Genomic DNA, 12387 nt, shown 5'->3' on the forward strand with positions numbered 1-12387 from the left:
TGATTTATTGTTTCTGGCTTACCCTGGGGCATTGGAGGGCTTGGAGACTTCTGCCAGAACACCTAGGCTATGTAAAGAATTCCTGCCAGAAAACAATAACATGAGTAAAACACTACCAACCTAACACAAAGGGGCTATGCTTGCACTGTTTGAGAAAACACTCCCCTCTTGGAGAACTCCACTGTCAGCTGGTAAGAAGACCAGGTCGGTCCCTCTATGACAAGGTAGTTTCTGAGGGTTCCCGTGACCTTGGACTGTCCAGCCCTGACACCCAGCCAGCTGTATGCAGTTGGTTATCAGGGGAATATGTGAGAAAATATAGATGAATTACTAGTTTTCACTACTGGAAAACACCTGAACATATATAATCAATGAAATCTTGCCTCTTTATACACTATCTTAAAGATGCTCATATGTAAATTGTCTACCTAGTAGCTTTCTACAAATTTAAATGTTGAGCTGCTTAATAATAATCTCTGAATTTGCCCTTTCTTCTGCTTCTACAGAGAGCTCTTGCATGGTGGTAAAACCAAGGACAGCCTAGACCTTCTGATTGTCAACTCCTTGTTCCACTGTGTCCAAACCTACATGTCTGAACCCCTCTCATCAAAGACTTCTCAAGGTTGTTAATAACTGGGGAACATGTATTCAGTAGTTACATGCATCAAGCTCCATGCTTTCTGTGCAGTATGTAAATTGATTCATTGTCATACATGGACTAACTACAAATGGCTAGTATTATTGCTGCTTTACAAATGAGGCATATGACACACAGAGAGCTAAATAATTTGCCTAAGGTCACACCACTTGTAAATGGTGAAGCGAGGACTCAATGTCAGGTCTGGTCACTCCTGAATTTGATGCCTGTATCCTCTGTATCTCTGTTTTCTCCCAGACTAAGGTCTCTGTACCTCTCTGCCAACAGAGAAAAGGATCCACTCATTCATCAAATGTTTGTTGAGCATCTACTGTGACTCAGGCAACATCCTAGGTCAAGGATTGTCAAACTTTTTCTATAAAGGACCAGAGAGCAAACATTTTAGGTCTCATGGGTTTTATGGTCAGTCTCTGTGATTCAGCTCTGCCATTGTAGTACAAGATTGTGAAAGCAGCTATAGATAATATGTCAATGAATGAGCATGGTTGTGTTCCAATAAAATGTCACTTGCGAAAGCAGGCTGTGGGCTGGATTTGGGCCAAGAGTTCTACCCCTGCTCTAGGCACTGGAGTTATAACAGAAAAAAATAAAACACAAAAAACCCACAAAAATGCCTGCCTTTGTGGTGCTTCCATTCCAGAACGGGGAAGTAATTGTATTTCCTGGCCCATTTATCGTGTAAAAATTGTCATAGGATCTTGGAGTTGCTGAGCGCCTAGAGGGAATCTATTCAGCATTTTCCTTCCAGGCAAGCTCCCCACTCAGAACTCTCTTGACTGGTGGGGGTTCATTCTGTGTGCCTGATCTAGTGTCACCTCACCTTCCAGGGGACCCATCCGTGTCGCATAGTCCTTGCTTATCTGTCTTCCTGACAATTTAACTCACACATCCTACTCTGTTTGGGCAGAGGGCTCCACATTTTAGCACATCAAAATCACTTTTGGGGCTTGAAACAGTTTGATGGGCCCTACTCTCGAGATTCTGATTCAATAGGTCTGGAGTGAGGCCCAAGATTTTCCGTTTCTGACAAATTCCCAGGTAATTCCAATGCTGCTGGTTCCTGGACCACACTTTGAGAACCAGTGTCCTGTAGCAGCAACAAGTGAGCCTAACAATTCCTCTTTCAGTTTTTTCAGATATTTGATCATTGGTATCATGTACTGCACTCCCCTGTCCCCTGCCTAAGTCTTCTTCCAGCAAACCTCCAAGGCCCTTTGACTTCTCTGCCTATGATAAGTAACTTAGAAATAACAAGCTCAACCACCAGTTGGGTTGAATACCTGGGATACAATGCTGGTAGCCACCAAGGTCACTGCAATTATACACAAACAATGAAAAACAGTGAAACCACATCTCAGGGACAAAGGGTAAGAACCAGTGCAATGCTGAGACTGTGGAAAAGAACATTGTGACAGCTGTCAGCAGAAGCATTTCAGTTCCCATTCTGCATGTGACTTTGGGCCAGTCATTTCCCCTCCCTGCCTGTCAGCTTTCTCATCTGCAATGTGAAAGCTGGCTGAGGTCTTTCTAGCAGTGGGAATGCTGATATTCTTTAGTAGGTGGGGAAATCTAATAGACATCCGTGATACCTCCCTCCTGGAGATATCTTAGGGGGACACTTACCCAGGTTACTCTCCACTGCCAGCAGTATGCAAGATATGCCTATATGTCAACCGTACATTCAGTTGTATTTTCTCCCATGAGCTGCTTTGCACTCACTGAGTTTGTGTTCAAGCCTGATGTGTTATCATCACTGGCTTATGTTGATTAAGCTCCCTTCCTTTGTTCTAGATCTATGAGCAGAATGTTGTTTTGGGACCTCAGGTCAACATTTTGTAAATCCACAGTGGTAATCTCCTCTTCCTGCCTCTTGGCCCTGCGAAGTAATTCCTTTGGCTTCCAGGACTTTTGCAGGGCCTAACAGTTTGGCAGCTCCAGGACCATCTAAGGTGACTTACGACTCTTCTTCCATCCTGAGGTTCAGATCTCAGCCACAAAAGCAAGATATCAGTGGTTCCTGGCACCTCGCTTCTGGAAAGTTAAACTGTCATTTACTTCATTGTCTGATCAAGCAGCTCAGTAGCCCTTCAGTTTAAATAACAACTACAAAACAAATATCACGGAGGGCTCTCAGCAAGGTTTCTTTAGCCCAGGAAAAATGTAACATTCAAATTCTGGGCAATATCGTCATGTGGGTTCGGTTTCCTTCCTGTGAAAAGCTTCCCACAACAATTCCCATAAAGAGAATTAATCTGGCATAAGGAGTTTGGGCAAAGAAGGCTGCTGGTGGGTCAGTCATCCAGCCATCCTCAAGAGGTTGTGTAGCAGGAATCCGGAGAGCAGCTGAGTTAGGGGCTGCTGGTAGGAAGTTCTGAGGGCATTGGAAAATAAACCTGGTGAGGGAGGAGAAAGTACTGCTTAGATCAGCAGCAAATTTGATATGTTTGCTTCATGTAACAGTTACTTATTCTTTTTAAGCCACCTATAATTATTTCCAGAAGAGGCAATAAATCTCAGTAAATTATTCAGATTCTGGAGTCAGACCACCATGAGTTTTTAATCTTGGCCCTGTGGTTTTCTCACTGTGTGCCCTTGGTCAGATTTCTTAATCTCTCAAAGCCTTTGTTTTTTTCTCTTTGTAAATGAGGAAGATAATACCTACCTTTCCAGAACTGAGGGTTATGGGAGATGATATACACGACAGTGTTCAACCTATTGATGTTAATATTATCACAGCCTAGTTCCAGACTATTAGCCCAATTGCTTAATGTGCAATAAGCCTTCAATAAATGTCTTGTGATTAAGTTAGATACTATGGGTAGACATCCCAATTATTGTTTACAAAATATGTGGTAAGAAGTAAAAAATGTATTTGTTGGAGTTCTTCATTCAACAAACCCTTTTATCTCTGAGTAATCTACAGTGCTTTTAGAAGTTTAGAGACCAAGAACATGTGTGAAGTTTAGAATTCCATAAAGAACATTCATACAGAAAGAATCTCAGATGTTGTATACTGAGCCTAACCCACAGAGAGAGGGGTTACCAACCCAAGGTCATGCAGCAGATTACTGACAGAGCAGGGATTAGGTACCATTTGACTGGAATTGCTCCAGTGCATGTGTTTTCACTGTTGCTTTACAGACCACTCTTGGGCCACGTCATTAAAACCACTCAGGTTAATGGTGCCAAAGCCACAGTGACCTTCATGCTTCAGAGGCCAGGGTCAGAACAGGGACAGGAGGGAGCTGGGGGTAGGGTGGGGAGTAGCTCAAGGAAGTGGAGAGACAGTTCTGCAGGCCTTCCTCTATTCAATCCCCAGCCCCCACACCTTATCTTTGGCCCATCCTCCTCCCATAGCACCTGTTCATAAGTACAGATATTTGAAGACCTCAGCCCCCTTACTCATTCAATCCGTATGCCATCTGCTTTCCCTTCATGGGAGAACAACTGCCAGAAAAACACTGTAAGGGCAGCCACAAAACTTTCATTGACTCCACTATTTTTGCATCGCTGGTGTTAAAACTTTTGACTCTATCCTAATCAGCTCTCCCTCTCCCTCTTTCAGGTGATTGTCTTCCCTGGAAATCCACCTGTTCCCAAGGATTCGTGGCAGCAGCATTTGCTAGTTCCCTTGTAACCTCCTAACCCTCCTCCAGTGCCCCTCGGGTATTCCCACTGGGCTGGGGTTTCAATCATCAGGTACAACGGGGTTTTGATTTGGAGACTTGGAGGCTTTGGGCTTTATAATGGGTCATAACTTTTTTCTCTCTATTTATACCACAATTTATTTTCTTCCCTCAACTCTCTCTTTTTCAATAAAACTAGGTCCCTGAGGGCAAGAACATAGGCTTGTTCTCTTTGTGACCTGCAGCTGCCTCCTTGCCTGGAGCAGTGCCTGTCATGTGGCAAGTGTCAGTACATGAGTGAATAAACCCTGGGACGCTTCTCTCTTCTAAGACTTCACTCCTTTGCTAGGTTGCCCTGGATGGGCTTGGAAAGAGAAGGAAGGAAGGTTCAGAAATAGACTGTTCAATGTAGGGATGCTACAATATAGGGGTTTTTTTTTGGTGTTGGAATCAATTATTCCTGAAAGGTTGCTAGTGGGGAAGCAGCTCTCTTTAGTCAATGCCAAGCTTTGCAAATAGTTCCTTTTTTTTTTTTTTTTTTTTTGGAGACAGAATTTCACTGCGTTGTCCCCGTTGGAGTGCAGTGGCATGATCTCAGTTCACTGCAATCTCTGCCTCCCAGGTTCAAGCGATTCTCCTACCTCAGCCTCCCAAGTAGCTGGGATTACAGGTGCCCACCACCATGCCTGGCTAATTTCTGTATTTTTGGCAGACACAGGGTTTCACCATGTTGGCCAAGTTGGTCTCTAACTCCTGACCTCAAGTGATCTGTCTGCCTCAGCCTCCCAAAGTGGTTATAGGTGTGAGCCACTGCACCCAGCCAAGTAGTTTGTTTTATGTAGGAATACTAGTGTCCGTTATCAAAGGGTTTAAGAAAGTGTTTTTCATAATTTTTCAGATAATATATTTTTTCCTCTGATCCATCTATCTAACATTTATTGAAAATCTTTTATGTAAGAAGCACCATGCTGACAGCTCAAACTACAAAGATGAGTGAAGCACAGACCTGCACTAAGGATCACTTACAACTGTCACCTTTCTAATACATCAATTCCAAGACAATGGAGTGTGAGGAGAGATAAATGTGCAGAGTATTATGGAGACGCTGCAGTGGTCACTAGATTAGCTTGGCAATACCGGATAGGAGTAAGGCATTAAATAACAGGGAGAGTGGAGAGAGGAGAACACTGAAAACAGAGGAGCCAAACAGCAAGAGCAAAGGCCTGGGAATAGGGCCATGGTGGCAGGTGTGTAGGAACTGCCAGCTCATCAGCACTGCCAGAGCATGAAGTTAAGAGGCAGGAGGTAGCCAGAGGAGACAGAGAGGTATACAGGGCAGATCTTGGAGAGCCTGGACAGCTACTAGAAAATGAAATGCATTTGTTTTTTATTTTAAAATACAATCAATATATGTATACTCCCCCCCAAACAAATTTTAAAAAGAAAAATTTCAACTAGAAACCTATTAGTATAACATGAATCTAAACTTCTCTCTCATTGACCACCTCCCTGTTCCCAATTCTTTTTTACAAAGGAAATAGAAACAACTTCTAAGTCATCTTTGCAGGAAAGAAAAATGCATATACTAGAATATTTGAATATTTATATATATATTTTATTTACACTAATGATCATGTAAAATGTTTATTATTCTGCACTTTGATGTTTTAGGTGTTTTCTTTTTACCTTATGTATTAGAATCTTCTTGACTTATCAATAATAACCTTGAATGTAAATGAATTATATTTCCCATTTAGAAGATAGAGACTGGCTGAATGGATAAAACGACAAGACCTGACTGTATGCTACCTCCAAGAAACTCACCTCACCTGTAAAAACACTCAACTGAAAGTGAAAGGCTGGAAAAAGATATTCCATGCAAATGGAAACCAAAAGTAATCATGAATAGCTATACTTATATCATACAAAATAGACTTCAAGTTAATAACTGTATAAAAAGACAAAGAACATTATATATAATGAGACCAATTTGGCAAAAGAATATATAAATTATAAATATATATGCACCCAACAGTGAAGTACCCAGATACATAAAGCAAATATTAGATCTAAAGAAAGAGATAGACCCTATTACAATAATAGTTGGGGACATCAACACCTCACTGTCAGCATTGGACATACCATCTAGACAGAAAACCAACAAAGAAACATCAGATTCAAACCACACCATAGACCAAATGGACCTAACAGAGATTTCCAGGACATTTCACCCAACAGCTGCAGAATACACATTATTTTCATCAGTACGTGCAACACTCTCCAGGGCTGACCATATGGTAATACACAAAACAGGTCTCAAAAAATTAAAAAAAATCAAACTCATATCAAGTATTTTATCTGATCATAATGAAATAAAATGACATCAAAAACAAGAGGAACACTCAAAAGTATTCAAATACATGGAAATTAAACAACATACTCCTTAATAACCCATGGGTGAAGGAATAAATTAAGTATAAAATTTAAAAATTCCTTGAAACAAATGAAAATAGAAACACAACATACCAAAATATATGAAAAGTAGCAAAAGCAGTATTGAGATAAGTTTATAGCAATAAATGCCTACATCAAAAAACTAGAAAGATTTCAAATAAACAACCTAAAAACTTCAAGGAACTAGAAAAACAAGAACAAGCCAAACCCAAAATTAGTAGAAAAAAAAAGAAATCATAAGGATCCAAACATTAATACACAAAATTAAGACTAAAAAGACAATAAAACAAAAATGTTTTTTAAATATTAAAAAATAGACAAACCATTAGCTAGACCAATAAAGAAAAAAGAGAGAAGATCCAAATAAATACAATTAGAAACAAAGAGCGACATCACAATGGATACCAAATAAACACAAAGAATCACTAGAGACAAATACGAACAAATATACACCAATAAATTTGGAAACCTAGAGGAAATGGATAAATCCCTGGATACATATGCCCTACCAACATTGAACCAAGAAGAAACAGAAAAACTGAATAGACCAATAACAAGTAACGAGATTGAACCAGTAATGAAAAGTCTTCCAAAAAAAAAGTTCAAGATTGGATGAATTCTGCTGAGCCTTTCAAGAAGAATTAATATCAATTCTTCTCAAACTATTTCAAAATATTGAAGCAGAGAATTCTTCCTCTCTCATTCCATGAGGCCAGCATTATTCTGATGCCCAAACCAAACAAGGACACAACAAAAAGAGAAAACTACAGCATCCCTGGTAAACAGAGACACAGAAATTCTCAACAAAATACTATCAAACTAAATCTAACAACACATCAAAAACATAATTCACCATGATTAAGTAGGATTTTATCCCAGGAATGTGAGGATTGTTCAAATACACAAATCAGTAAATGTCATACATCACATCAATAAAATGAAGGACAAAAGCAATATAATCATCTCAACAGATGCAGGAAAACCTTTTGATAAAACTCAACCTCCCTTCATGATAAAAACTCTTTTTTCTTTTTCTTTCTTTTTTGAGACATGGTCTCACTTTGTTACCTAGGCTTGAGTGCAGTGGCATCATCATGGCTCACTGCAGTCTCCACCTCATGGGCTCAAGCAATCCTCCTGCCTCAGCCTTCTGAGTAGCTGAGACTACAGGTGCATGGTACCATGCCTGGCTCATTTTTTTTTTAATTCCTTATACAGACAAGGTAAAAACTCTTAATAAATTAGGTATAGAAAAAAAGTACCTGAACATAATAAAGGCCATATATGGAAAACTCACAGCTAATATCTTATTGAATGAGGAAAAGCTACCACTCTCATCACTATTAGTCATCATAGTACTAGAAGCCCTAGCCAGGGCAATTAGGCAAGAGAAAGAAATAAAACGCATCCAAATTGGAAAGCAGGAAGTCAAATTGTCTCTCTTTACAGATGACATGATTATATAAACCTAAAGACTCTCAAACAAAACACTCAGAACTGATAAATGAATTTAGTAAAGTTGCAGAATACAAAATTAATATACAAAAATCACCAGCATTTTTATACATGAACAATGAGCTAGCTGAAAAAGGAAATCAAGAATAAAATCTCATTTACAATAGCTACAAAAAATAAAATACCTACAAATGAATTTAACCAAGGAATTGAAAAATCTCTACAAGGAAAACTATAAAACATGGATGAAAGAAATTTAAGAAGATACAAACAAATAGAAAGACAGCCCATCCTCATGAATTGGAAGACTTGATATTGTTAAAATGACAATACTACCCAAACAACAGATTCAACACCATACCTATCAAAATACCAAGGACATTCTTCATAGAAATAGAAAAAAAAATTTTTTTTTAATTAGCATGGAAACACAAAGGACCCTGAAAGGATAGCCAAAGCAAACCTGGGCTAAAAGAATAAAGCCAGAGGTATCACACTACCAGACCTCAAAATATGTTTTAGGTGAGGTGCAGTGGCTCATGCCTGTAATTCCAACACTTTGGGAGGCCAAGGCAGAAGGATCTTTTGATCCCAAGAGTTTGAGACCAACCTGGGCAATAGTGACCCTGTCTCTATTATAAAAAAATTTTTAATTATTTTTTAAAAACAAAATATACTACAAAGTTGTAGTAACCAAAGTAGCACAATACTGGCACAAAAACAAATACTCATAGACCAATGGAATACAGAGAATCCAGAAATTAATTTACATATATCAAGCAACTGATTTTTGACAAAGGTGCCAAGAACAATCATTGAGGAAAGGACAGTCTCTTCCATAAGCGGTGCTGGGAAAACCGGATATCCATATGCAGAAGGATAAAACTACATTCCCACCTCTCACCTCATACAAAAATTAACTCAAAATAGATCAAAGGCCTAAATTTAACACCTAAAACAACAAAACTACTAGAAGGGAACACAGGGGAAGTGCTTCAGGATATTGGTCTGGGAAAAGATTTTATGAACAAGACCTCAAAAGCACAAGCAACACAAGCAAAAATAAATGGAATTATACTAAATGAAAAAGCTTCTACACAGCAAAGAAAACAATCAACAGAGTAAAAAGACAACCTATAGAATGTGAGAAAATATGTGCAAGCTACTCATCCAACAGGGGATTAACATCCACAATATGTGAGGAACTCAAACATCTCAACAGCAAAAAAACAAACCATCAAATTGAAAAATGGGTGAAAGATTTGAATAGACATTTCTCAAAAGAAGACATATAATTGGCCAACAAATACATGGAATATGCTCAACATCACTAATTATCAGAGAAATGCAAATCAAAACCACAATGAGATATCACCTCACCCTGGATGGGATATCTATTATCAAAAAGACAAAAAATAACAAATGCTGGTGAGGATACAGAGAAAAGGGAACTCCTACACATTGTTGGTGGGAATGTAAACTAGTACAGCCATGATGAAGAACAATATGGAGGTTCCTTAAAAAACTACAAATAGAACTGCCACATGATCCAGCAATCCCATTAAAGGAAATTTATCCAAGTAAAAGAAAATCATTATATTGAGTATGTACAATTATTATTTGTCAAACTAAAAAATTTAAAAACAAAAAAACAATAATAAAAGAAGCTTTCTTAAATCAGAATATATAGATATATGATATTGGTTGCAACAGCTGCAGAATTCCCCATAGTATGACTGTGAAAGATTTATTTAAAATCTCCCCTGTTGCTGGACATTCAGGTTGTTTTTTGTCTTTGTCTATTACCGACACTGCTACAATGAACATTTTGGTTCGTTTATTTATACAAAAACTATTTGCTGAGCACTTTCTATGTGCCAGGTACAGTTTTATAACCCTACAATATAGTATGACGTATATTGACATATATTCTTTTGTGAAGATATCAATAAACAGAAGGAGAATTGCTGCATTTGAGGAAATGTGCATTTTTGATTTTGATAAATATTTCCAAAATGCTTGCTGAAAGGGCTGCAGAAATCTATACTTTCTTCAAGAGTATATGCAAATGGTTAATTTCCCCATTCTTGCCAACACTGGGTATCATCAAACTTTAAAATTTTGCCAGTCTGATAAGCAAAAAAAAAAAAAAAAAAAAAGGCTTCTTGTTACTATTTTGACTTGCATTATGAGTGAAAGTGAGCATCTTTTCTTGCTTATTGGCCACTTGTATTTCTTTCTCGATGAACTGCATGTTCCTGACAGCTGGGTGGTTTTCTGTTGAACTGTTGTCTTCCTACAGATTTGTACTTGCTTCCCATAAATTAAGGAAAACAGTCAGTCCTTTGTCATATGTATTGCAAAGCTCTTTTGCAGGTAATCTTTTGTCTTTTCACTTTGTGGTAATTTTTGAAATGCTTCTTGGTAGAGATAACATTCAAGTTGAGTCTTGAAGGGTGAGTGATGATGCTAATTATTAACTCTTGTCTAGTCCTTCTAAGTGCTGAGTGTGTTTCTAAGTACTTTAATATTCGACAACTCATTTAATTTTTTACAACAACCCTAGGAGGTAAAACTGTTGTCATCCCCACTTTAAGAGGAGGAAACGGAGGCATAGAGGCAGTTAAATAACTTTTCCAGGACTTCATAGCTGGTGAGGGGCAAAGACAAAAATCAAAACCCTGAAGAACTATTTGCAAGGTAGTCTGGGAACAGTAGCAAAGACACAGAGGTGAAAATAATACAAAATATCAGACAAATTACAAGGAATTCCCATGCATTTGGCATAAAGATAGGCTGCTTCATGGGGAAGGAAGGGAGACAAAAATCGAGGCCTCAGGGCAGGTTGTGTCTTGGTAAAATGTGCATTAGTCTTGTCTCCTGAGCTGGGGCATAGTTTCCTTGAGTTCAGGGTCCATATCCAGACCTCATATTACATAGCATCCTGCAGAACATATCCAAGCAGATGGGAGAAAATTGAAGTATCTGTTATTGTGTGTGATATGAGGCATTTTATAGGGCTTAGCTCATGACTCAATAATATTTTCTGGGTTCCCTGACTTGATTCATGGAGTGGTCAGGCCTTTTATATACAACTCATGCTCTGTTCTGGGCAAAATGGAGTCTCTGCTTTATGTATCACTGGCAGCAAATGTTTTCTTCAGCTGCTGTCTTCAGTCCCACCATCACAAAGCACATGTCAGGGCTATCTTCCCCGTTCTCAGTGTGATCTCTGAGAGGATAACATAACCCCAAGTAAACATAGTTATTGAGATAACTCTGCCACCCTAGGTCATGTGATGCCTCCAAAGACAGATATAAATAATTTTGGATTATCTGTTCCCCCACAGTTAACGTACTGGTGTTCTTTCTACACAAAGGTGATACTAAGCCCTGTGTGATGGGCAAATGATTCTGGAATGACCAAACGTGCATTCAGTTTCTTTCTTTCTTCTTTTTAAATGTTGAAACAGGAATCACTCAGGCTATATCCTCTCTCCCTTCCACTCTCCCTGAGATGAGAGAAGAACCATCATCAATGGCAAATGCAATTGTAGCGAAGTAACACCAAGAGCTGGCTTCACACGCCACAGAGAATGCTGCGCCTCCTCCCCGTGGTTTCTGTGGCTCCTCACGCTGAGCAACCTCTGTAGCCACAAATCATATAAATGATCCCTGAAAGTACAGTGTTTCCATTTCTTACTAATGGAATCGTGCTCTGCTCACCTCCAACTTGACAGTGTTTGGTAGCTTTGTCATGAACTTCTCATTGCTGAGGCAGGAACTATAGGAATATTGGCCTCAGAAGCAATGTGGTGAGGGACAAAGAGTCTAAGATGAGGAACCTAATATTGCATCATCGCCTAGTGGCAGGGATGACAAAACACTGTCACTCCCCACCCTGTGCCCCTGGCAGACATTGCTAATCAATCACGCACTCTTGTCTGCTGAACCTGAGGAGCCTCAGAGTCCTCAAAATGGTGGCCCTGAGTCACATCTCAGTTAATTGCATGTGGCTCTTGAAATGAAATATATTTGTTATCCCCAGTCTAATGATTAAAAAGCCATAGTTTTGGAGTCACACAAATCTGGGCTTAAATTTTGGCTGTGTCATCTGAGCAACTTAGCCTCTCTAAGCTTCTGCTCCCATCATCATCACATCCCTCAGAGAGTGTGTGGGAAGGGCAAATGGGG

The 12387-nt window shown here is 39.1% G+C and overlaps 1 non-coding gene across 1 annotated transcript; it reads right to left on the bottom strand.

Moving 5' to 3' along the window:
* Window positions 1-11668: 11668 nt before the first annotated feature.
* Window positions 11669-11884, bottom strand: LOC112426206 (small nucleolar RNA U3). The gene has a single exon (XR_003017495.2). It is a non-coding gene; the product is annotated as a small nucleolar RNA U3 (small nucleolar RNA).
* Window positions 11885-12387: the final 503 nt, after the last annotated feature.

Source organism: Macaca nemestrina, chromosome 1, assembly GCF_043159975.1.
Source record: "Macaca nemestrina isolate mMacNem1 chromosome 1, mMacNem.hap1, whole genome shotgun sequence".
In the NCBI taxonomy this organism is placed as follows: Eukaryota; Metazoa; Chordata; class Mammalia; order Primates; family Cercopithecidae; genus Macaca; species Macaca nemestrina.